Source organism: Aotus nancymaae, unplaced genomic scaffold (genome assembly GCF_030222135.1).
Source record: "Aotus nancymaae isolate 86718 unplaced genomic scaffold, 86718_ANA_hifiasm-v0.15.2.pri h1tg000019l, whole genome shotgun sequence".
NCBI lineage: Eukaryota > Metazoa > Chordata > Mammalia > Primates > Aotidae > Aotus > Aotus nancymaae.
This window is the reverse complement of record NW_026988431.1, coordinates 495,681-523,113: the sequence shown is the minus strand read 5'-3', so window position 1 is coordinate 523,113 and position 27,433 is coordinate 495,681. Positions and strand designations below refer to the sequence as shown.

The window sequence follows — 27,433 nt, the reverse complement described above, 5'->3', positions numbered from 1 at the left end:
CCTGACAACATGGTGAGACCCCATCTCTACAAAAAAAAAAAAAAAAACTTGAAAAAACTAGTATTATGGGCAGGAGAAGGCCAGTGATGAGACCCCCTACAAAAGTTCAATGCAGTTCTCTAGACAAAGAATAATGACAGCTTCCACAAAGATAAATGGCTACTTATTCTGCTTTCCACCTGATTCATGCAAAGCACCAGTCATAAAAGGGAAAGTATGTATTGAATACTAAACAGTCAACATATACAAACTTTTCTATTTTTATTAAGCAAACTCTTAGATAGCATTTACTAAGAGCTGGGTACTGTTTTAAGTACTTTATAAGCTCATTTAATCCTCATAATTAACTTATGAGGTAGGTACTATGAATATTCCCATTGGACAGATGGGAATATAGAGGCAAAGAGAGATTAAGTAACTTGCCCATGTTCACCCTCCTATTGAATGTCAAAGCCAAAATTTGAATCCAAGTAATTGAGCTCCAAATCTCTTATCTTAACTGCAAAGCTATGCTCATTTAAGGGAGGAAACCATACTATTTGGGCAGTGATACTCAAGATATACAGTTTAAGTCATCAATTGGAGACAAAAAATATAAACAGGTGAGAAGAGATGTATCTTATAGTCCTTAATCATTCAGAGCTCTTAGATGAATTTGTGCAGCAGAATTTGATCTGTGTATTAAAAAAATTGCTAAGCACAGCAAACCATCTATGAGGCTGTTTTATTAGCTCCACCTTGGTTGATGCCTAGGCCAAAAAAAAAAAAAAATTAAGAACATGTGATTATGAAGGGCGGATAGACTCCTTCTAAAAAAAAAAAAAAGAAATATTTAATACTTGCACATGACTTCAAAAAAACTCTTGCAGGATTTGTGGCAAATAGTTGGTCAGTTCCTCAGAAAGTTCAACATAGAGTTATTATGTGACTCAGCAATTCTACCCAAGAGATATAAAAAGGTATACACCCAAGAGATATACAAATAGACAAAAATTTGCATGCAGATTTCATAACAGTATTATTCATGACAGTCAAAGAGGAAAACAATCCAAATATCCATCAACTGATGAGCTGATAAAAAAAAGATGGCATATCCATAAGAAGAAATGCAGCAGTGATACCATGCTACAATATGAACTATGAAAATACACTAAGTGAAAGATGCCACCATAAAAGACTGCATATTGTGGGCCGGGCGCGGTGGCTCACGCCTGTAATCCCAGCACTTTGGGAGGCCGAGGCGGGTGGATCAAGAGGTCAAGAGATCGAGACCATCCTGTCAACATGGTGAAACCCCGTCTCTACTAAAAATACAAAAAATTAGCTGGGCACAGTGGTGCGTGCCTGTAATCCCAGCTACTCAGGAGGCTGAGGCAGGAGAATTGCCTGAACCCGGGAGGCGGAGGTTGCGGTGAGCCGAGATCGCGCCATTGCACTCCAGCCTGGGTAATAAGAGTGAAACTCCGTCTCAAAAAAAAAAAAAAAAAAAAAAAGACTGCATATTGTATGATTCCATTTATATGAGATATCAAGAACAGGCAAATCCACAGGACAGAAATTAGATTACTGGTTGCCTATGAGCTGGGAATTCCTTAGAGGGAGAATAGACAGTGACTGCTAAAGTATGTGGGATTTCTTTTGCAGTGATGAAAATGCTCTGAAATTAGATAGTGATGATGGTCGCATACCTCTCTGATTATACTAAAAAAACCCATTGAATTGTGTACTTTAAATGGGTGACTTTTTTTTTAAGACAGCAAAGTTAGGATGACTTTTATGGTATATAAATTATATTCCAGTGAAACTTATTTTTAAAAATGTTCTAACTTTTTGTTTAATATTATAACTAAAGAGCAGAGAGGAACTTGTTCTTGAAGCTAAGCTGAAGTGGTTAATGGAGTTATGACTGGATGTCATTCTGCCAGTCTTTACCGCCCTAAGAGAGGTTATATTAGGAGTTGGAGCAAACATCTCTTTAAAGCCAGTGTCTGGTTGAGAGAATAATCTCCACTTCCCTAATGCCTTCTCCTCAAAAAAGGTGGAGGATCTCACAGTGGAGGTTTAAGGATTATTTAAGAAAAGGAATGAAACTGGCCAGGCACAGTGGCTCACGCTTGTAATTCCAGCACTTTGGGAGGCCAAGGCGGGCAGATCACCTGAGGTCAGGAGTTCAAGACCAGCCTGCCATCAACATGGCAAAACCGTGTCTCTACCAAAAATACAAAAACTTACTTGGGCGTGGTGGCAGGTGCCTGTAATCCCAGTTACTTGGGAGACTGAGGCAGGAGAATCGCTTGAACCTGGGAGACGGGGATTTCAGTAACCAAGATCGCACCATTGCACTCCAGCCTGGGCTACAAGAGAGCAACTCCATCTCAAAAAAAAAAAAAGAAAAAGAAAAGGATTGAAACCAATGTGATAGTATCTAAATGTTGTTTGTTATGATTTTCTGTTGAGTAGTTCTCAACCTTGTCAGCATGTTGGAATCATCTGGGGAGTTTCAATAATACCAATGCCTGGGCCCCACCTCCAGAGATTCTGACTTACCGGTTCTGCGGTGTGGCCTGGGGACTGGAACTTTAGAAGTTCCCCAAGTGATTCTAGTGTGCAGGCAAGGTTAGGGGGCGCTGCCATGGAGAAAAGGGAGCAGCAGACTACTTCACTAATTACTGGTTCCTCAGAGTTCTGAAATTTCCACTTATTGTTCATTTTTAAAAGCTTGAAATTAGGCTTAGCCCAAACAAATGATGTTGACAAAGACCTAGAACAGCTAAATTATTCTTAGCAGTAGTTATTATTTTGGTTACTATTTTGATTACTAACTTTTGGCTTCTAAGAGCCATGTTGTTAAGTTTGACAAAAGTAAACAATCACATAGAAATAACTCCAAAGGCAAAAATAATCTATATCTGGTCAACTGAACTTTAGTCAAAATGAGCAGTTCAAATCCCTCGTTAAGACTGAAATTGCTGATGTACCTTAAGAACAGTGTAGAAAAAAAAAGACTGTAAAATTTTTAAGAATGCAACCAGCTTTCTGAGAAAGTCACAGTTAATCTTTTATTTCAAAAGAATGAGTAATATTGTTTATTGCTTTTTCTTCAGAAAACTCCAAAGTGCTTGAGAACCACAGACCAACGCTCCTGGAATCATACCTTCAGAAACACTTTTAGTGGCTCATCATTGCCATCAACAGTAAATTATGCCCAAGGCCCCACGTATAAAGCCTCTTATGATTCCTTTGACTTATTTAAATGTATTTTTTAAATCAAAATTTTACATGCAAATGTGAACATTTATGTATGTATATTTCAACAAAATATTTTAATTATACATATGAATAATTTTTGGGTTTTTTTGAGACGGAGTTTTGCTCTTATTGCTCAGGCTGGAATGTAATGGCATGATCTCAGCTCACTGCAACCTCCGTTTCCCAGGTTCAAGCAATTCTCCTGCCTCAGACTCCCAAGTAGCTGGGATTACAGGCATGTGCCACCACACTTGGCTAATTTTGTATTTTTAGTAGAGAAGCTCCCCAGGTGATTCACCAAGTTGGCTAGGCTGGTCTCAAACTCCTGACCTCAGGTATCTGCTCTCCATGAATAATTTTTTTTTTTTCACAGTGAAAAGTGCTTTTATTTGCATTGGGAATTTGAGCTATTTTTTTTTTTAATTGCATTTTAGGTTTTGGGGTACATGTGAAAAACATGCAAGGTTGTTGCATAAGTGCATACGTGGCAGTGTGATTTGCTGCCCTCCTCCCCTTCACCTATATCTGGCATTTCTCCCCATGCTATCCCTCCCCAACTCCCCACCCTCCCACTGTCCCCCTCACTCCCCCCCAACAGACCCCAGTGTATAGTGCTCCCCTCCCTGTGTCCATGTGTTCCCATTGTTCAATACCCGTCTATGAGTGAGAACATGCGGTGTTTGATTTTGTGTTCTTGTGTCAGTTTGCTGCGAATGATGGTTTCCAGGTTCATCCATGTCCCTACAAAGGAACGCAAACTCATCATTTTTGATGGCTGCATAATATTCCATGGTGTATATGTGCCACATTTTTCCTGTCCAGTCTATCATTGATGGGCATTTGGGTTGGTTCCAGGTCTTTGCTATTGTAAACTGTGCTGCAATGAACATTCGTGTGCATGTGTCCTTATAGTAGAACGATTTATAATCCTTTGGATATATGCCCAGTGATGGGATTGCTGGGTCAAATGGAATTTCTATTTCTAGGTCCTTGAGGAATTGCCACACTGTCTTCCACAATGGTTGAACTAATTTACACTCCCACCAACAGTGTAAAAATGTTCCTATTTCTCCACATCCTCTCCAGCATCTGTTGTCTCCAGATTTTTTAATGATCGCCATTCTAACTGGCGTGAGATGGTATCTCAATGTAGTTTTGATTTGCATTTCTCTAATGACCAGTGATGATGAGCATTTTTTCATATGCTTGTTGGCCTCATGTATGTCTTCTTTTGTAAAGTATCTGTTCATATCCTTCACCCATTTTTGAATGGGCTTGTTTGTTTTTTTCTTGTAAATCTGTTTTAGCTCATTGTAAATTCTAGATATCAGCTCTTTGTCAGACGGGTAGGCTGCAAAAATTTTTTCCCATTCTGTTGGTTGCCGATTCACTCTAATGACTGTTTCTTTCGCCGTGCAGAAGCTGTGGAGTTTGATTCGGCCCCATTTGTCTATTTTGGCTTTTTTGCCAATGCTTTTGGTGTTTTGGTCATAAAGTCCTTGCCTACGCCTATGTCCTGAATGGTTTTGCCTAGGTTTCCTTGTAGTGTTTTTATAGTGTTAGGTCTTATGTTTAAGTCTTTAATCCACCTGGAGTCAATTTTAGTGTAAGGTGTCAGAAAGGGGTCGAGTTTCTGCTTTCTGCATATGGCTAGCCAGTTTTCCCAACACCACTTATTGAACAGGGAATCCTTTCCCCATTGCTTGTTTTTATCAGGTTTGTCAAAGATCGGATGGTTGTAGATATGTGGTGTTGCCTCTGACGCCTCTGTTCTGTTCCATTGGTCTGAGTTGTTCCTCGCCACGGAAATCTTTAGTAAAAGGCGAAAGATTTATACGATCTGAAGAGAAACTAGAGTCATGAATAATTTTTAAAGGTCAAATAGTTCCATAAACCTGATAGTGAAAAATAGCAATCCCCTATCTATACCTTTCCCCATTTTTCCTTTCCACTCCCCAGAAGTACCCTGTTTAACCATTTTTAGCTGGATTTTTTTTTGTATTTACTACCATATTTCTAAATACCAGTGTATGTGGCCATTTTTAAAATTTTTTCAAAATTAAACATTAGCTATTATCTTTTCCAAATGGAAATTGAGAATCTATTTTTCCTACATGCCCATCTTCCTTTCCTCACCTTCACTTCCTCTCATCCCATTTTTCCAATATATTTAAATCACGATTTGTGGTTAGCTTAATATTCATGGTTATTTTATTATGAACTATGTAACTATTATTACTGAGCCACATAGAAAATTGTGATTATATCTCCTTTCTGTCCAACTTTTTGTTCATGCAACCTATGAATATATAATTGCCTTAGTTTTTTGTTTAATATTTCATACAATTAGCATTAATTCATTCTCAAAATATTTGTAAGAATCATAAAACTTTTCCCAATGGCTATAAACACATAGAAGTTTATCAATACAATTGTTTGATATTTTTCCTGGAGCCCTCTGTTCTGTCCTAGCCTAGGCTGATTGCTTTCTAGGTGGGCTACACAGTTCTCTTGACTTCATTTTACTAAAATTCAAGGAATTCCCTTTTCCTGTTTCTTGTGTATTGGAACCTAGTTTTCTCCTTCTTGGTTTATACCTGTATTTTGTGAGGCAAACCCTCCACTGGAAGATAAATTATTTAAGACCTAGTATATCTAACTGTATTTATTCTACATTTATTCTTGAGTGGTTTGCCTATAGAATTCTATGTTGCAAATAAATTTATCTTACATTTTAGAAGACATTGCTCAAGGTCTTCTGGATTTCAGTGCTTTGTTGAGAAGTTTTAGAATGCTTTATTTCAATTGTAGTAAACTTTCAGGATGATGTATCTTGATAGAGTTCATTGTAATATATTTTTCCAGGCACACATGAACTCTTGCAATCTGGAAATCCATATCTTTAATTTGGGGAAATTTTGTCTGTACTCTTTGAAAAAATTGTCTCCTCTATTTGCTCTGTTTTCTCTTTCCACAACTCTTATTTGCTGGATGTTGAACTTCCTGGACTAGATGCAATAATTTTCTTATTTTTTCTTCTATGTCCCATATCTTCTATTTTGGTCTGTTTTCTAGGTGACATAGTATGTTGTAATATCCAACCTTTCTATTGCAAAGGGGCTACAGGCCCCATGCAAGTTTGAAATCCAATAGGGCAGTCATTAAACCTTAAAGTTCCTAAATGATTTCCTTTGACTCCATGTCCCACATTCAGGTCACGCTGATGCAAGAACTCAGCTCCCATGGCCTTGGGAAGCTCCACTTCTGTGGCTTAGCAGGATACAGCTCCCCTCCCAGCTGCTTTCATGGGCTGGCGTTAAGTGTCTTGGCTTTTCCAGGTGCACTGTGCAAGTTGTTGGTGGATCTACCATTCTGTGGACTGTAGGATGGTGGTCTTCTTCTCACAGCTACACTAGGCAGTTCCCTAGTGGAGACTCTATGTGGGGGTTCCCACCCCACATTTCCCTTCTGCACTACCCTAGCAGAGGTTCTCCATAAGGGCTCCACCCCTGCAGCACATCTCTGCCTGGACATCCAGGTATTTCCATACATCCTCTGAAATCTAGGAGGTTCCCAAATCTTAAATCTTTAAATACCACATGTAAGCCACCAAGGCTTGGAACTTGCACCCTTTGAAGCAACAGCCTGAGCTGTACATTAGCCCCTTTTAGCCACAGCTGGAGCTGAAGCACCTGGGATGCACAGCATCATGTTGCATAGAGCAGGGGTGCTTCATAGAGGAGGGGAGCCCTGGGCCCAGCCCACAGAATCATTTTGGCCTCTGAGACCTCCAGGCCTGTGATGGTAAGGGCCATCATGAAGGTCTCTGACATGCCCTGGAGACATTTTCCCCATTGTCTTGGTGATTAACATTTTGATCCTCTTATGCAAATTTCTGCAGCAGGCTTGAATTTCTCCCCAGAAAATGGGGTTTTCTTTTACATGCATAATCAGGCTGCAAATTTTCCAAACTTTTATGCTCTTCCTCTTTTTTTTTTTTGAGATGGAGTTTAACTCTTATTACCCAGGTTGGAGTGCAATGGCGCGATCTCGGCTCACCGCAACCTCCGCCTCCCGGGTTCAGGCAATTCTCCTGCCTCAGCCTCCTGAGTAGCTGGGATTACAGGCACGCACCACCGTGCCCAGCTAATTTTTTGTATTTTTAGTAGAGACGGGGCTTCACCATGTTGACCAGGATGGTCTCGATCTCTTGACCTCGTGATCTGCCTGTCTCAGCCTCCCAAAGTGCTGGGATTACAGGCTTGAGCCACCGTGCCTGGCCCTGCTCTTCCTCTTGAACACTTTGTTGCTTAGAAATTTCTTCTGCCAGTTACCCTAAATCATTTCTCTCAAGTTTAAAGTTCCACAGATCTCTAGGGCCAGGGCAAAATGCTGCTAGTCTCTTTGCTTAACAAGAGTTATGCAAAGTTCCTCATTTCTACCTGAAAAAAATGAGATAGAAACAAGTTCTTCATTTCTACCTGAAACCACCTCAGTCTGGAATTTATTGTCCATGTCACTATCAGTATTTTGGTCAGAGCCAATCAACAAGTCTCTAGGAAGTTCCAAACTTTCCCATATCTTCCTGTCTTCTGAGCTTGCCAAGTCTCTAGGAAGTTCCATACTTTCCCACATTTTCTTGCCTTCTTCTGAGCCCCCGAACTGTTCCAACCTCTGCCTGTTACCCAGTTCCAAAGTCACTTCCACATTTTCAGGTATCCTTATAGTAGCATCCCACTCCTGGTACCAATTTAATGTATTAGTATATTTTCATAATGCTATGAAGAAATATCTGAAACTGGGTAATTTATAAAGAAAAAGAGGTTTAATGGATTCAGAATTTTACATGACTGAGGAGGCCACAAAACCATGGTGGAAGGCAAAGGAGGGGCAAAGGCACATCTTCCATGGCAACAGGCAAGAGAGCATGTGCAGGGGAACTTCCCTTTATAAAACAATCATATCTCATGATATTTACTCACTATCATGAGAATAGCATGAGAAAAACCCATCCCCATGATTTGATTACCTCCCACTAGGTCCCTCCCATGACATGTGGGGATTATAGGAGCTACAGTTCAAGATAAGATTTGGGTGGGGACACAGGAAAATCATATCACTCCCCAAATTGATCTCTGGATTCAGTGCAATTCCAAAAAAAGACCCAGCAGGATTTTATATAGAATTTGACAAGCCGATTGTAAAATTCAAATGAAAATACAAAGGTCCTACAACAGTTGAAATAACTTTGAGAAAGAAGAACAAAGCTGAAGGTCTAACACCACTTAATTTCAAAAGTAACAAAGCTATGGAAATCAGGACAGGGTGGTATTGGCATGAAGAGAGACAAATAGAGCAATGGAACAGGATAGAAAGAAGAGAAATAGACCCATACATATATGGATAACTGATTTCCCCAAAGTATGCAAAGGCAATTTGGTGGTGAAATTATAATATTTTCAACAAATGCCTCTACAGGAACAATTGGGCATCCATATGCAAAAAACAAAAACAAAACAAAAAATTTTTAAAAAACAGCCTTTGGCCAGGCACAGTGGCTTTCATCTGGAATCCCAGTGTTTCAGGAGGCTGAGGTTGGAGGATTGCTTGAGGCTGGGAACTTGAGACTAGCCTGGGCAACATAGTGAGATCCCAGCTCTAAGAAAAAAACCTGAGTGTGGTGGTACGCACTGGTAGTTCTAACTACTCAGGAGGCTGAAGTTGGAGGATCACTTAGCCCAGGAGTTGGAGGCTGCATTGGGTTAGGATTGTACCACTGCACTTCAACCTGGGTGACAAAGCCAGATTCTGTCTCTAAAAAATAAATAAATAATAAAAAACTTCAATTAATGGGTTGTACCCTAAACAAAAATTAACTCAAAATGGATGATGGACTTAAATGTAAAACTATAAAAGTATAACACTTCCAGGAGAACACATAAAAGAAAATTTTTGTGAGTTTTGACTAGGCAAAGATTTCTTAAATATAATGTCAAAAGCACAATCTATAAAAGAATAAGTTGATAGAGGCTGGGTGCAGCATCTTGTGCCTGTAATCCTAGCACTTTGGGAGGCTGAGGCAGGCAGATCATGTGAGGTCAGGAGTTCAAGACTAGCCTGGCCAACATAATGAAACCCCATCTCTACTAAAAATACAAAAATTAGCTGGGCATGGTGGCGCATGCCTGTAATCCCAGCTACTTGGGAGGCCAATGCAAGAGGATTGCTTGAAATCTAGAGGCCAAGGTTGCAGTGAGTTGAGATCATACCACTGCACTCCAGCTTGGGCAACAGAGTGATAAATCATTAAAAAAAAAAAAAAGGAAGGAGAAGGAGAAGAAATAATTGATAAATTGGACTTCAATAACATTTAAAATGTCTACTCTTCAAAAGACATTGTTAAGAGAATAGAAAGCCAAGCCACAGACTCAGAGAAAATATTTTCAAAGTAAAATTATGATAATTGTATCTAAATTATATCAAGAACTCTCGAATGCCAATAATAGAAATATAAACAACCCAGTTAAAATATGGGCAAAATATCTGAACATACATTTTGCCAAAGAAGACATATGGATGAAAAGATGCTCAACATCATTAGTCATTAGGAAAATGTAAACCAAAATCAGAATGAGATATCATTGCAGACTTATTAAAATAAGTAAAATTTAAAAGACTATACCAACTGTTGTCAAGGATGTTTCTACACTGCTGAACAATAACCACTTTGAAAACCAATTTGGCAATTTCTTAAAAGTTAAACATATACCTATCATACAATCCTGCCATTTCAATCCTAAGTAGTTACCCAAGGGAAGTAAAAGCATATATCCACACAAAGACTTGTTCACAAATATACATAGGAAGTTTATGTAATAGCCCCAAACTGGAAACAATGCAAATATTCATCAAGTAATGGATAAACGATGTGGTATGTCCATACAAAAAAATATTATTCCACAATAAAGAATGGACTATTGATACCTTCTACAACATAACGCTAAAATAAGTATGCTGAATGAAAGAAGCCAGAAATAAAAGATTACAAATTGTACAATTTCATTTTTGTGAAATTCTAGGATGGAAACTAATATATAATGACCAGAAAACAGATCAGCGGGTGCCTGGGAAAGGGTATGGGGTGGGAAGAATCTGAAGGAGATATTACAAAGGGGCACAAGGAAACTTTTAGGGATTATATGTAAGTTCATTATCTTGATTTAAATGCCGATGGTGGATATACATATATATGTGTGTGTGTGTGTGTGTATACATATAAATATACACACACACACAGACACATGCATACACTTATAAAACTGTGGACTTTAAATGTGTGTAGTTTGAATGTCAAGTGTACCTCAATAAATTCATTAAAAATTCAAGTATAGGCCAGGCAAGATGATTCACGCCTGTAATCCCAGCATTTTGGGACGCCAAGGCAGGCAAATCATGAGGTAAGGAGTTTGAGACCAGCCTGACCAACATAATAAAACCTCATGTCTACTAAAAATACAAAAATTAGCCAGGCATGGTGGTGCACACCTGTAATCCCAGCTACTCAGGAGGCTGAGGCAGGAGAATTGCTTGAACCCAGGAGGCGGAGGTTGCAGTGAGCCAAGATCACGCCACTGCACTCCAGCCTGAGGGATAGAGTAAGACTTCATTTCAAAAAAACAAAACAAAACAATTCAAGTATAGTTGTTGGGGTGAAATTTTAGAATGCAGTAAAATAAATAGATTTGGTTAATCTGCCATGTTTAACTAAAAATCGAATCACGTAACTTTTTGAATAATTCTGTTTTCATTTCAAAACCACTCTTTTTTTCCCTTTTGCTTTTATGTTTGCTCTCTTTCCCTCTATTGCTCATTAATACTTCCATTCATTTATGCCCCATCTTGTTCATTTATGCCCCATCTTGTTCTCCAATCCAACTAAGTTCTGGGTTGGGTACTAGGGATTGGCCCCAATGCAATAAATTACCAAGAGGGGTTGGAATGTTATTGCCCAAAGATTAATTTGTGAGTTGAATCAGAAAAAGATCTGTCCCTGAAGCAAGAAAATAGACTAGGCAATCGTTCAGGTTCTTTTCTTTTTCATATATTCATTAAATAGTCATATTATAAATGGTTGTTCTTAAAAATGAAGGAGGCAGATAAATTACATAGTGGGTTTTGGCGTTTACAGCTCATATACACTCCTCCCCCTCCCCCTCCCCCCCACCCTTTTATTTAAGTCTTAGTGATAACTGAGACAGTCCTTTACTCTACAGGTTCCTGGGAGGGGTGGGGTGAGCATAAATCATGTGCACATGTAAGGTATGCAAAAGATGTGTGCCCATGCCAGAGGCACACCTATACCATGATTGGTAGATCTAGATTGAAATTATTTTCTCCAGAATTGCTTCGATCATGCATTACTTCTTTTAATGAAAGGAGCCTCTGATTTTACCAGTTATATTTTACTTACAACCCCGGTAGGCAAATAATGTTTTTAATTTAAAATGTGTTCGTTTTCACAGTGAATGGGAGAGTCCCAAAATGTTCAGAAATTTTTCTTGAGTATAATTCCAAAACGGAAACCCCAGATCACAAAGTTATTTAAATAGAAATCAGAAGGCTCCACCCTGGAGTAGCACCTTATAAATGAGGTAAAGTACTTTACTAAATTGTCAAATGAATCAAGGAGGGGAAAGGGAGAAAATTGGAGAGAATGAGCCCATTAAGGGTAGTGGCCATGTTTTATTACCTCTGTATTCACATTACCAAGAACAGTGGGTAGACATCTGTTGGACATACGGGTGTGATTTGCATTCATTTCCGCTTACTCTGGTACCAGGACACCTCTTTTCTGTAGGGGAGCCATTTCATGTGGTTCCAGTGAGGCTCTCCATGTTCACTCACTCACAGGTGACCAGGCCTGGCTATTCTTCCTCCTGGAAACAGTGATTGGTTCAGACATAGGCATGTGAACCAAGCTGGACCAATTAGATTACTCTCCAGGGCTTTTCTTGCTTTTTTTGTTGGAACGAGAGGTTTTTGAGAGACTGCCATAGCTACTGATTATTGGGGAAAAACATGAGTCCCTGAGAACAGTGTTTGAGCCTCCAAATCCAACGGTAGTAGAAGGTAACCACAATCCTTTTCTATTTGAGCTAGTTTGGGTTTTTGTCACTTGCAACAACAAAAAAATCCCAACTGATGCAATCATAATGATTTAATCATACCTTTTTTTTTTTTTTTGTGAGACGGAGTTTTGCTCTTGTTACCCAGGCTGGAGTGCAATGGCGCGATCTCGGCTCACCGCAACCTCCGCCCCCTCTGAGTTCAGGCAATTCTCTTGCCTCAGCCTCCTGAGTAGCTGGGATTACAGGCACGCGCCATCATGCCCAGCTAATTTTTGTAGTTTTGGTAGAGACGGGATTTCACCATGTTGACCAGGATGGTCTCGATCTCTTGACCTTGTGATCCACCTGCCTCGGCCTCCCAAAATCATACCCTTTAAAATATAACTTTAAAAATAAATATGAAGGCCAGCTGTTTTCCAACTCAAACGAAAACAAAATATGAGAAAATAAAATTTAAATACATCTTGGGAGAGTACAGTTTAAAAGTAGGAACAAATATAAAATAGTAACATCTCTTAGACAATGAATAGAGGTAGTGAGGGAATGTACAAAATTCTTTTTTGTAATTTTTAGAAACGATTTATCATCAGAAGTGACTTAGCTACCTAGAATTGAACAACAAGTCATATAAGACCTCCGAGAATGCAACAATAGCCTATATGCCTAAGTTTCACTAAACTTAAAAATAAAATGAAGCTGGCCGGGCGTGGTGGCTCATGCCTGTAATCCAAGCACTTTGGAGGCCAATGCCGCCGGATCACCTGAGGTCGAGAGTTCAAGACCAGCCTAACCAACATAGTGAAACCCCGTCTTAAAAAAAAAAAAAAGAAGAAGAAGCTGGACTTGTTTTGGACATTAAATTTAAAAAATAAAAAATAAGATGAAGCTTGGCTGAGCATAGTGGCTCACGCCTGTAATCCCAGCACTCTGGGAGGCTGAGGCAGGCAGATCACTTGAGGTCAGGAGCTTGACACCAGCCTGGCCAACATGATGAAACCCCATCTCTACTGAAAATATAAAAATTAGCCGGGCGTAGTGGCAGGTGCCTGTAATCCCAGCTACTTGGGAGGCTGAGGCAGGAGAATCTCTTGAACCCGGGAGGTGGAGGCTGTAGTGAGCAGAGACTGCACTACTCTACTCTAGCCTGGGAGACAGAGCGAGACTGTCTCAAAAAAAAAAAAAAAAAAAAAAAGGGCTACGTTTTCTTTAGTATTCTATGACTTTGAGCCTCTGCCTATCCACTGAAGTACCTAATCTGTGCTTATACGCCCTGTATTTTCTCACAGTTCTCCACGTGTTGTCTCACATGCTGGGGACAGAATTACTCTCACTCTTCTATTCCTGCTTCTCATCAGCTTCCTTGACTGTCTGAGTTCTCCAAGAAGAGTTCGTGGCCAAGAAAAGTCCTTTCTCCCGAATTCCCTACTACCTCCCAGGCTGCCAGAGCTACGTGGGTTCTCAAGCCAAGGTGGGAGAATGCCCTCCCCATAAGTGCCTATTGCATATTGTCAGCTGAGTGCATTAAAGTCTCATAAAGCTGATCATGAAAACAGGCTGAGCCATAAGCTGCCTAGTATGAAGATGCTTTATCATTGTCATATGAAGCAATTTAGCAATATGGAGTCTTTCACATCTCCATTTCAAAAGAAGCTTTTTGGTTTACATTTTTTAAAAAATGGAATTGGCATAATTTATCACTTTCTTCTTTTTGTATTCTTTGGATTTGCATTTTATTTTATTTTATTTTATTTTTTGAGATGGTGTCTTCCTTTGTCACTCAGGCTGGAGTGCAATGGTGCAATCTCAGCTCACTGCAACCTCCATCTCCCAGGTTCAAGCGATTCTCCCTGCCTCAGCCTCCCAAGTAGCTGGGATTACGGGTGCCGGCCACCTAGTCTGGCTAATTTTTGTATTTTTAGTAGAGATGGGGTTTAACCATGTTGGCCAGTCTGGTCTTGAACTCCTGACCTCAGGTGATGTGCCTGCCTTGGCCTCCCAAAGTGCTGGGATTATAGGCATGAGCCTCTGTGTCCAGCCTTTTATTTTATTTTTTGGTGTCAACATTTTACTGATTTAAGTGAAGTATAGAACCCCGACCTCCTTTTAATTCCCTTTACCCACCTTCATTGGCAATATATTGTCTAAAATGTTTCCTCTACATATTTTGAGAATCACATTAGCCAAGGTTATAATTTTTGCTTCAACAATTAAACATAATTTAGAAAACTCAAGAAGAGAAGTCTGTTGTACTTATCTACATTTTTATTTCTGTTGTTCCTTTTTCCTTCCTGATGTTTCATGATTGCCTCTAATCATTCCTGTTTAAAGAGTTCCTTTAGACATTCTTTTAGGGTTGGTCTGCTGGTGACAGGTTCTTTTAGTTTTTCTTAATATGAGAATGTCTTGATTTCACCTTCATTCCTGAAGACTATTTTTGCCCATATGTAAAATTATGGGTTCACAGTTCCTTCCCTCCTTCCCTCCCTCGCTTCCTTCCTTCCTCTTTCTTTCCTCCCTCTTTCTCTTTCTTTTGATAGGGTCTCACTCTATTGCCCAGGCTGGAGTGCAGTGGTGTGATCTTGGCTCATTGCAATCTCCGCCTCCCAGGTTCAAGCTATTCTCCTACCTCAGTCTCCCAAGTAGTTGGGATTATAGGCGCACACCACCACGCCCAGCTAATTTTTGTATTTTTAGTAGAGATGGTGTTTCACCATGTTTGCCAGGCTGCTCTTGAATTCCTGACCCCAAGTGATCCACCTGCCTTGGCCTCCCAAAGTGCTGGGATTACAGGAGTGAGCCACCGCCCCCAGCCCACAGTTCTTTTCTTTAAACACTTCAAAAATCTTGTGACACCTCCTTTTGGCCTGCATGGTTTTGGATGAGAAATCTGATGTTTGAATTGTTTTTTTTCTACAGGTAAATCATCATTTCTCTCTTATCGCTTTCAACTTTTTCACTCTTTAGTTTTCCAAAGTTTGATTATAATGTGTCTTGGTTATATTTCTTTGTTGTTGTTGTTTTCTGCTTAAGGCTCGATTACCCTGTGAAATCTATAGGTTTACGTCTTATGCCAAATTTAGGAAAATTTTAGCCATGACTTTGTTGAACACTTTTTCAATCCCACACTCTCCCTCCTCTCTGATAATACAAATGATTGGTTTTTGTTAAGGTTTCACAGGTTCCTGAGGTTCTGTTGATTTTTTTCTTCAGTGTATTTTCTTCACGTTGTTGAAGCTGGTTATATTTTATTGATCTAACTTCAAATTTATTGATTTATTCTTTTGTCTTCTTTAGTCTATTATTGAGCCCATCCTGTGAGTTTTAATATTTTATTGTATTTTTTCAGTTAAAGGTTTTATTTGGCTCTTCTTTATACATTCTATTTCTTCACCAAAGCTTTCTACTTTCATTTGTTTCACGCATGTTTAGAATTTCTCATCGATTCATTGTATGATGAATTTAAAATCCTTGTCAGACAGTTCAAATGTCTGTGCCGTCTCAGTGTTGCCATCTGTGGACTGTCTTTTCTCATTCTAGTTAAGATCTTCTTGGTTCTTGGGATAATGAATGATTTTAAAAATGCAATCCTGGATGCTTTGGTTATTATGTTATGAGACTCTGGATCTCATTTATATCTTTGGTTTTAGCAGGTTTCCTCTGATACTGCACCAGTCGGGGGAATGTTGATGCTGCCTTGTTACTGCCAAGTGGAAGCGAAAATCCAGGCTCTTCACATGGCCTCCCCTGAAAATGTGGAGAATGGAGGGGCTTGTTACCGCATGATTAGGATGACGATCCTGCATACCCCACTTGGTCTTCTCTGACACCATCACAGCGTTGGGGAAGGAAGAGAGGAGGAATGCCTCATGTCAGCTGGGTGAGGGTGGAAGTCTGGGCTCTTTAAGTCTAGGACTCTTAAGTTGCTGACAAGGGTGGGGATGGGGACCTCAATTTTTCCTGTGGCATTTGGCTACAGTAGGATGATTACTGTCTAAGTTTTCTCTCTTGCTAGGTTTCTTCTGTTCTGTCCCTTGGTGAGAAATAACAGGCTTTTTTCTTGGGCATTTTTCCCTCTTTTGTATATGTCTGTCGGCATTTCTGGTTGCCAGCTTCTCCAGTACTCAGGTGAGGATACAAGGAGGGGAAAAATCCAGGGCAAACAATGCGTGGCATTTTTGGGGTTCTGAGGTTCCAAGTGATTATATTTTCTTTCCTCCATCTTTCAGAGTCACCTTTTATTTGTCTTACATATAATGTTCAGGGTTTTTAGCTATACTTAGTGGGAGGAATGAAAAGTGTGTATTTCATCTTGTCCACAACTGGAAGTCTCTTTAGTTTTTCATACCTGAAAGACCCAGTTGTGAGTCATACTGCTCATTTTGAAATCCCAATAGTGCCATCCTGGGTGATTCTTTAAGTCTCTGTTTTCTCATCTGTAAAATAGTGATTATATTAGCACTTGCCTTATGGGGTTGTAGTGATAATTAAATGAATATCACTACATATTGCCAGGCAATATTGACATGCATGTATAGTCTCTTCTAATTGGGAAGCTGAAGCAAGATTGTGGCTTGAGCCATGATTGTGCCACTGCTCTCCAGCCTTGATGACAGAGCGAGACCCTGTCTCAAAAAATAAAATAAAAATAAAACCGTATATCATCAATCATCATTACTCCTAAATCATCCATACTCTCTCTATATAGATGATTTATCTAGAGAGAGAAAGAGAGAGAGAGAGAGAGAGAGAGAAAGAGAGAGAGAGAGAGAGAGAGAGAGAGAGCGCTCAGCCTAATGACTGGCACATAGTAAGTGCTCGATAAAGCATTGAGCTATTATTACTTACAACATACTGGACAGATTGTACCAACCCATGGATTAGCAGGCTGTCACTTTTTGTTTCAAGGTTTTGTACTATTTAACATTTTCCAGAAGAGAGTATCTTAAGTCCACTCCTGAATAATCCACAACTTGAACCCAACCTTTTGTGTTGTTTGCCGTTTCCTGCTGGTCACCACTTCCCATGTTATAACTGCCCCAGGTGGTTGCAGCCCCTGTCTCAAAAAATGAAATAAAAATAAAACCGTATATCATCAATCATCATTCCTCCTAAATCATCCATACTATAAAATGTTGGTTATTTTCTATCAGCGAACACTCTTCACTTTATTGTTGTCTTTCGCTTTATTGGTTGTTAGAGCTGTACTGTTTTCCCTAATAACCTATAAAGCGAAAGACAAAAATTATGACTATAATTTTTCAAACAGCAATATTTTTTCTTGTCCCTATAATACTAGAAACAGTCTACAACAAGAGAGTATTAAAAATATCTTTAAAATTTTTTTATTTTAGGTTTGGGAGTATATGCAAAGATTTGTTACATAGATAAACACATGTCATGGGGGTTTGTTGTAGGTATTATTACATCACCCAACTTATTAAGCTCAGTATCCAATAGTTATCTTTTCTGCTCCTCTTCCTCCCCCACCCACCCACCTCAAGTAGACCTTAGTGTCTGTTGAAAAACATCTTTTAAAATATGTTTTTTTGTGTGTCTTTCCACCACGAATTTATTTTATTTTTATTTTATTTTTTTATAGAGACAGGGTTTCACCATGTTGGCCAGGTTGGTCTCGAACTCCTGACCTCAGGTGATCCACCTGTCTTGACCTCCCAAAGTGCTGGGATTACAGGTGTAAGCCACCACGCCCAGGCTCCACCACGAATTTAAACATCTTAAGGTAATTTCTAATTAATAACATCCTAAAGCCTTAATTAATAAATAGATGTAAACATCTTAAGACCTAACTAGTAAACAATTAATTATGTAACTCTATATAACTTTATATCCTCCAAACAAAGATATATTTTCTTTTTATGTGTCCAAGAAGTCTTTACAAAGCATGACAAATATAATAGTCCACATAAAATAATCAGGCTGGGCATGGTGGCTCATGCTTGTAATCCCAGCACTTTGGGAGGCCAAGGCAGGAGGATCACTTGAACTCAGGAGTTTGAGACCTGCCTGGGCAACCTGGCAAAACCCCATCTCTATAAAAAATACAAAAATTAGTCAGGTGTGGTGGCATGCTCCTGTAGTCCCAGCTACTTAAGGGCCTGAGACGGGAGAATTACCTGAGTCTGGCAGATCAAGGTGGCAGTGAGCCATGATCATGCCATTGCACTCCAGCCTGGGAGGCAAAGACTTTATGTCAAAAAATAAAATAATAAATAAATAAATAAATTAATTAAAAAAATAGAAATATTATAGGCAACATTATTTTATGCCTAATGAAATTAAATTAGAAATTAGTAACAAAACTGTACCAACAAATCAAAAAACAATTTTTGGATCAAAAAGGAAATTGAAATGAGGAAATACATAGTCGAATATTTGAGATTCATATAAAGCAATGCTTGGAAGAAAATGCAAAGTTGTAATGTTCAAATCAAGACATAAAAAAAAACAGAAGAAAATAAATTAGTGAAATAAAAATAAGTGATTTAATAAGGATAAAAGCAGAAATTTAAAACTTTGAAAAAATGATATATCTGATAAATACATCTAAAATTTAATTCTTAAAAAACAAAACAATTTATTTAATTTCATTAAGGGAAAACAGAATCATAAACATGCAAAACAAAAATTTATATGAGGGAATTAAATATAGATATGTGAAAAATTTAAAAATTCAGAACAGATAACCTGGTATATTAGTATAAAAATAAATTTGACAACCTGGATCAAAATGAGGGATTACAAAAACTGACCTCACAATGGATAAAAAATATAAATAGACTGATTACCAGAGAAAAAGTGGGGAGTAAACATTCAAGAGCTTCTCCACAAAAAGTATCCTGACACAGCCATTTTCACTGAAGACTTACCAAACCTTTAACTAATCATTGTGGAACACAATGAGGATGCTACTTGTCATCACTGTTACTCAAAATAGTACTGGAAGTCATAGCTAGAGCAATCAGACAAGAGAAATAAATAAAGGGCATTCAAATTGGAAAGGAAGAAGTCAAATTATCCTTGTCTGCAGATGATATATTATGTTTGGAAAAACCTAAAGACTCCATGAGAAACTATTAGAACTGATAAACAAATTCAATAAAAGTTTCAGGATACAAAATCAACATAAAACAATCAGTAGAATTTTTTTTTTTTTTGAGACAGTCTCACTTTGTTGCCCAGGCTAGAGTGCAGTGGCTTGATCTCAGCTCACTGCTACCTTCACTTCCCAGGTTCAAGTGATTCTTGTGCCTCAGCCTGCCAAGTAGCTGGGATTACAGGTGTATGCCACCACTTCCAGCTAGTTTTTGCATTTTTAATGGAAATGGGGTTTCACCATATTGGCCAGGCTGATCTTGAACTCCTAGCTTCAAGTGATCCACCCACTGTGGCCTGGAAATCATTATGCTAAGTGAAATAAGTCAGGCAGAGAGACAAACATCACTTGTTCTCACTTATTTGTGAGATCTAAAAATCAAGACAGTTGGGCCGGGCGCGGTGGCTCATGCCTGTAATCCCAGCACTTTGGGAGGCCGAGGCGGGTGGATCATGAGGTCAAGAGATCGAGACCATCCTGGTCAACATGGTGAACCCTGTTTCTACTAAAAATACAAAAAAATTAGCTGGGCATGGTGGCACGTGCCTGTAATCCCAGCTACTCAGGAGGCTGAGGCAGGAGAATTGCCTGAACCCAGGAGGCGGAGGTTGCACTGAGCCAAGATCGCGCCATTGCACTACTCCAGCCTGGGTAACAAGAGTGAAACTTCGTCTCAAAAAAAAAAAAAAAAAATCAAGACAGTTGGACTCACAGACATAAAGTGTAGAAGAATGGTTACCAGATGCTGGGAATGGTAGTGGGGAGCTGAGGGGAGGTGGGGATGGTTAATGGGTACAAAAAATAGAAAGAATGAATAAGACCTATTATCTGATAGCATAACATAACCTGTATGTACATAATTAAGGGACCAATTACCTAATTACAGTAGATACATACAACAGAATATTCAACAGCCTTTACAAAAGGAACAGCATTATGTTTACTGGTTAGGAGCTGTCTCCAAGATACAGTATCAAATAAAAAGGCAAAGGAAAGGACAGTGAAAGTGTATGATACCATTTGTGTATAAAACAAAAACAAACCCAGAAAACTGTATATTTAATACAGTTATTATATATTTATGTTTTTTATATTTCTGGAAGTTTACCCAAAACACTGGCAACCTTGATTATCCCCTCTTAGTGAACTGGGTGGCTAAAAAAGACACAAGAAGGAGTATTATTTTTCACTCTATGTCCTTATCTATGTCCGTTTCCCTATAATTAGAGCCTGAGACAGAGATTCTTGAGTCTGTGCTCTTCTAAGGGGAGTGAAGCTAGCAGGACAGGGCCTGGATCAAAAATCAAGCAAGGATGTGGTCTTAGCTGGAGCCTAGCTTCTGCTGGAAACCCTGACAGGCTCTGGAGTGTGAATAGTTCCATAAAGTTGGTCCTACTTGGAGACAAAGGGGCCAGGCTTTTGTACCTTTCTCAGTCAGTCACTGGCTGTGAGCTGCCTTTCAGGAGAGGTAGCTCCTATTGGCCAGGGGAATTTTCTAGAAAAGGAGGCAGCTCTGCGCAATTAGCAATTAACCTTCAGAGCAGCTAAGGAACCAGATTAGAAAAAGGAATCTGGGCCTGATAGGGGTCTGCTACAATCTTATTGTGTTTTCTGAAATCTATGGAACATGTATTTACCTCCTCAAAAAAATCAGTTTAAAAATCAGTATTACAGAGGGTCTCTTTTTGTGGTTTGCAGGGATTTCAAATTCAGCATGGATGCCAAAATTTAAAACAGTAAAAGCTAGCCTTGGAAATCCTTAGCAATTTTTGGGACCTAAATTGGCCATTTTTTCCACCAGTATTGAAACAGATTATGTTTCTTTGGACCAGCACTATATTTAATAGTTGGCTTGCATTTAGGTAACCTTCTATTTGGAAAATCTACAACATTAAACACTGAGCTCATATTCATCGATGTGCATCCCCAGGATGCTTTTTAGAGTAGATTTTTTTATCCTTTATCTCAGGTTCATCCAGAATGGACTGGTACGGAGATCGAGCATATTATTTATCTTTGTCCTTTATTTTTCCACATCTAATTATATGGTTATAAATGTAGTAGATGTTATACTGGAAAAAATTTTCCAAATATGAACAAAAGGCAAAAAAATTCTACTAAGTGGCCTTCTAAAATCACATTACACATTTTCTAATAGCCCCACTTGAAGGTGATATTGCTCAGGAAATGTGACTTCATAAAAGTTATTAATAGATGTTAACTTGTAAAACTTGGTAAGGTATGAGTTTTTTCCCTCTCTCTGGTAGAGAAGTTAACTCAAAAGTTATGGTTTTATTGACTTAGTCTTTTTTTTTTTTTTTTTTTTTGAGACAGGGGCTTGCTCTGTTGCCCAGGCTGGAGTGCAGTGGGGTGATCTTGGCTCACTGCAGCCTCGCTACCCCTCTGGGGTTCAAGCAATTCTCCTGCCTCAGCCTCTTGAGTAGCTGGGATTACTGGCACCCGCCACCACACTTGGCTAATTTTTGTATTTTTAGTAAAGACAGGGTTTCTCCACGTTGGACAAGCTGGTCTTGAACTCCTGACCTCAAGTGAACCGTTCACTGCAGCCTCTCAAATTGCTGGAATTACAGGTGTGAGCCACCATGCGTGGTCTTATTGCCTTGTAGCTTATAACCAGTTTTTATATCTAATTTTTTTTGAGACAATCATAGCCCACTGCACCTAGCCAAGAAAATAGTCACTCCTGCTTCCCTCTTCTTCCAATCTTTGGCAACTGCAAATCTACTATCTTTCTATATGGATTTGTCTATCTGGACTTTTTAAAATTTTAATTTAACCTTCTTTATTTCTGAGAGAGGGTCTTGCTCTGTCTCCCAGGCTGAATGGAATGCATTAGCATAATCATGGCTTGCTGCAACCTCAACCTCTCGGGATCCAGCCATCCTCCCACCATAGCCTCCTGAGTAGCTGGGACTAGAGGCGTGCTCTACCTTGTCCAGCTAATTTTTTATTTTTTGTAGGGACAAGTTCACACTGGCTATGATTGTATCACTGCACTTCAGCCCATATGACAGAGCAAGACCATGTCTCAAAAAAAAAAAAAAAAGTACATTGCTAATTGTTTGATAGACTACTGTTCTACTATTGTTTCATAAACTTTTAAAAAAAGTATATTGTTGGTATTTAGGGCTGAAGTTTCTTACAATTTTGAGTAAGGAATAAAATTTGTTGAAAATGACAACGTGTGGAATTGATAAGGATGTAGAAAATAGATACTGTCAACAGTCTCCTACTGAAGATACAAATTGGTACTAAATTTCTGGAAGGCAACTTGATAGTATGCATCAAGATTTTTTAAATTTACGTAATAATTGACTTAACAATTCCAATTCTAGAAATGTAACCTAAGAAAATAATTGAATCAATGTGTAAAGCTCTATGTTTATTGTATCACTATTTCTTCATTTAGAAAACATACTGTAAGCAGTCTGAATTTTGGCCAATAGGCATTAAGTTTGACATAGTCACACAAAGACATACCCTGTGGCCATAATGGTATTCATTATCATGGAAAGATGTTTAAAATATACTATTGGTCAAAAAAAGCAGTCTATCAAACAGCATTTATAGATTAATCCCACTAAAATAATACAGAGTTCACAGTTACCTTATTTTCTGCATTTTTGAAGTGCACATGTGTTATCACTTCTCTGCCTTTTGACTAAGATCAAGTGCAGTGCACATGTGTTATATTTATAATCATAAAAATCAGTAAAGCTATTTGCATCTTAAAGAAAAAGATGCCTCACTTTCCAATAATGAGTGGTTATGCCTTCCTGCCTTATCTTCTTTAAGTACTAGACAAGATTCATGTCTTGGATTTCCTCTGAACTTCTCTACTACACTACCTTACAAGGAAGGCAATGTGGGTATCTCCTTCTTCTCTGACAACTTAAGAGATGTAAGGTCAGGGCAAAGGTCACAACAGGGGAGGACACCGATAGCCAATTCTGGGGCCTTTATCCCGTTGTTCCATTCTGGGTTTTTAGGTAGAGGGCTGCTTTGCTGCTTCAAGGTTAAGCTTGCCTAATACTCCTCTAGGAGCTTTAATGAGCTAAGCAAAAATCACCCCACTGAACCCACCAAACCCTATGCCTCCCTCAGCCTTGCAGACTTTCCCTATCCCCTGACATCACTCTACTAAGTCAATCCCTCCCATCCCTCTTGCTCTGAGAGAGTCCTATATAAGCTTCCTTCAAGTGGTCTCTAATACTATTTTTGGCCTCACTTTATTAGAGTAGAAGGAGGAGCTTGCTGATATCAGTTAGTATTTCTTACCAACTCTGTTTCCATTACAGTAAGTATCAGGTATGTTAGAAGCATGTGTTTGCCTGGAGAAAAGTTCCTTTTACCCGGCTACTCTAGGGCATCTCTATGATTTTGTTCTGCAAGCTTAAGGATGATAAAAATAAAAAGTAGGAGTATAGAACATCCTCATATTTAACATAAGCTGTATTAATCATAATAACCTTCCCTCCTCCCAGCCAAACAAAAAATTAGACTCAGAAACACCACTGATCTTATGCATGTTGGTACTCCCACATAATTTACTTTTAATACATGTCTATTAGAAATCCATATATAAAGTTAACATTGCAGAGAAGCTTAAATGTGTCATTTGTACACCATGGTTGGACCTTGATATGCTTGATTTTTTTTTTTTTTTGAGACAGAGTTTCGCTTTTGTTGCCCAGGCTGGAGTGCAATGGCATGATTGCCACTCACTGCAACCTCTGCCTCCTGGGTTGAAGCAATTCTCCTGCCTCAGTCTCCTGAGTAGCTGGGATTATAGGCATGCTCCACTAAGCCCGGCTAATTTTGTATTTTTAGTAGAGACAGGCTTTCTACATGTTAGTCAGGCTGGTCTTGAATTCATTACCTCAGGTGATCACCTGCCTCAGCCTCCCAAAGTGCTGGGATTACAGGTGTGGGCCACCACGCCTAGCCCACTGGATGTTTTTAAAAAGACTCTACTATAACCAAAGTTAGATCCAAATCCATAAACAGATACGGAACATTTCTTTTTTATTTTTTTGAGATGGAGTCTCCCTCTGTTGTCCAGGCTGGAGTGCAGTAGCGCCATCTCAGCTCACTGCATCCTCTGCCTCCTGGGTTCAAGTGCTTCTTCTGCCTGAGCCTCCTGTGTAGCTTGGATTATAGGCATATGCCACCATGCATAGCTAATTTTTGTATTTTTACCAGGGATGCGGTTTCACCATGTTGGCCATGCTGGTCTCCAACTCCTGACCTCAAGTGATCAGCCCGCCTTGGCCTTTCAAGGTACTAGGATTACAGGCTTGAGCCATCACACCTGGCCATACAGGTAAAATTTCTATGTATTAAGAGAAAAGGCTGGGTGGGGTGGCTCATGCCTGAATTCCCGTACTTTAGGAGGCGAAGGGGGGTGGATCACTTGAGGCTAGGAGTTCAAGACCAACCTGGGCAACATGGCAAAACCCCATCTGTACTAAAAATACAAAGAAAAAAATTAGCGGGGCATGTAGTCCCAGCTGCTCGGGAGGCTGTGGCACTAGAATTGCTGGAATCCAGGTGGTAAAGGTTGCAGTGAGTAAGCTGAGATCTCACCACTGCACTTCAGACTGAGTGACACAGTGAAGCTCTGTCTCAAAAAGAAAAGAAAAGAAAAATTGCATCCTACATGGTACTGACATTCATAATTCTGTAATTGAGAGAAGTATGTATATAAGCCAAAAAATTATAGTAATCAGGAGAAATGAAAAAAGCGGAAAATTTGTTTGCCTCAAAATTGCCAACCCTGGGCATATTTCATAAAGCTTCCACAAAAAAATGGTTTACAGAGCTGAAAATTAATGTGACTGAATCCTAGATTATAAAAATTAGGCAAATCCCATTCTTTGGAATTATCTATTATGTGCTTTTTCATTCTGACTCTGGGACAGCCTGAAGCTGGTAGTGTCTTGCTTAAGCGCCCCTAGTTTGCCAATCCAGGTGCCTAGTACCTTCCCAGAACTGCCTTTTTCATGTAACCCTAATATTCAATCCTCTCCCAATGTTCTTCCTGGTTAACCTGAAAAATAGCTCCAGGATAGTGAAAAGTAGTCTTCTTTTTCATCCAGAGATTAAGTGCATTTTAAGCATGGTCAACTTCTAAAGGAATGAATCATCCTAATCAGGAAAATCTCAGGCACCAGAACAAGTAGTTATATTTTGCTCAGAAATGATTTTAAGGATACTGAGTGAGGTGGTATGTACCCATAATCCCAGCTACTGGGGAGCCTGAGGCAGGAGGACTGCTTGAGCCCTGGTGTTTGAGACCAGCCTGGACAACATAGTGAGACCCTGTATCAAAAAGAAAAAAAAAAGAAAAAGAAAAAAAGAAAATGCCTTCAGGTGCCCCTTTATATTGTTGTGAGTCTTGGTCCCACAAGACAGGCTCCATAGAGTCTGGGTCTTTTCCTAAGCACTGCAAGAAAGGTAAACACAGGTCACTCTGCCAGGCCTACCAAAGTGTGTCTTCAATCTTCCCTGCCCCATCACTCCCTACTAAGACAGCCCACCCCACCATCTCACACTGGGAAGATTCTGTTTAAGTTTTCTCGAACCTTTAGAAACAATGCTGGCCTCTCTGCTGGGGGAAGGAGTAGAGAATGCTGGTATCTGGGAACTGATAGTTCTGTTTGTTCAGAGGAATAGCTCAGTGGACTACCATTCTTGGTAACAGTACAGCTGACCCTTGAAAAACATGGGTTTGAACTGGACAGCTCCACTTACATGTGGATTTCCGCCACCCCTGGAAGAGTAAGACCAACCCTTCTTCTTTCTCCTCTTTCTCAGCTTCTCAAAGTGGAAGATGAGGAGAATAAAGACCTTTATGATGATCCACTTCCAGTTAGTCAATAGTAAATGTATTTTCTCTTCCTCATAATTTTCTTAATATTTTTTCTCTAACTTACTTTATTGTAAGAATACAGTATATAATATGTGTTATATACTGTATATAATACATGTGTTATATGAAATATGTTTTAATCAACTGTTTCTGTTATCAGTAGATTAACTGTGTTATATGTGTATATCAGTTATAGCAGTAGATTAACATGTGTTATATGAAATACGTTTTAATCAACTGTTTCTGTTATCATCACGCTTCTGGTCAGTAGTAAGCTATTAGTAGTTAAAGGTTTAGGGAGTCAAAAGTTACAGGCAGATTTCTGACTGCGCAGGAATAAGTGCCTCTAACTCTGTGTTGTTCAAGGGTAAACTGAAATTCATAGAAATTTTCATGAAAAGTTTAAGTTACTTTTTGTATGTTTCTGGACATAGACTCCCTCTTGTGGTTCATAGGATATATGATATATAAGATATAGGAGATTTTATCTGCATTTTTGCCATTGCAAAGATTACTTGGGCACTGATAGAAAGATTATTATAGCTGAATGCATTGATAATTTTTAAACAAACATTGTAAAGACCTAAGCTAACTTATTTAAGAATTATACTTCTATGAAGACCCGGTAGACAAGAAATTATAGCATTTGAATAAAGAAAAATCTGATTAACCAGCATTTTAAGAGTAATAACTGGCTAGGCACGGTGGCTCATGCGTCTAATCCTAGCACTTTGGGAGGCTGAGGTGGGCAGATCACTTGAGGCCAGGAGTTCAAGACCAGCATGGCCAACATGGTGAAACCCCACCTGTACTAAAAATGCAAAAAATTAGCTGGGCATGGTGGTGTGTGCCTGTAATCCCAGCTATTTGGGAGGCTGAGACAGTAGAATCACTGGAACCCAGGAGACAGAGGTTGCAGTGAGCCAAGACTGCGCCACTGCACTCCAGCCAGAGAGCAAGTCTGTCTCAAAAGGAAAAAAAAGCAATAATTAATATTTATTGAGTTATTTAATGTTCCAGGTACTATTATAAACACTTTATATAAACAAT

The 27,433-nt window shown here is 39.2% G+C and overlaps 1 pseudogene; it reads right to left on the bottom strand.

The window, feature by feature from the left end:
* Positions 1-5,033: 5,033 nt before the first annotated feature.
* On the bottom strand, positions 5,034-5,105 carry LOC135276009 (U5 spliceosomal RNA; annotated as a pseudogene).
* Positions 5,106-27,433: the final 22,328 nt, after the last annotated feature.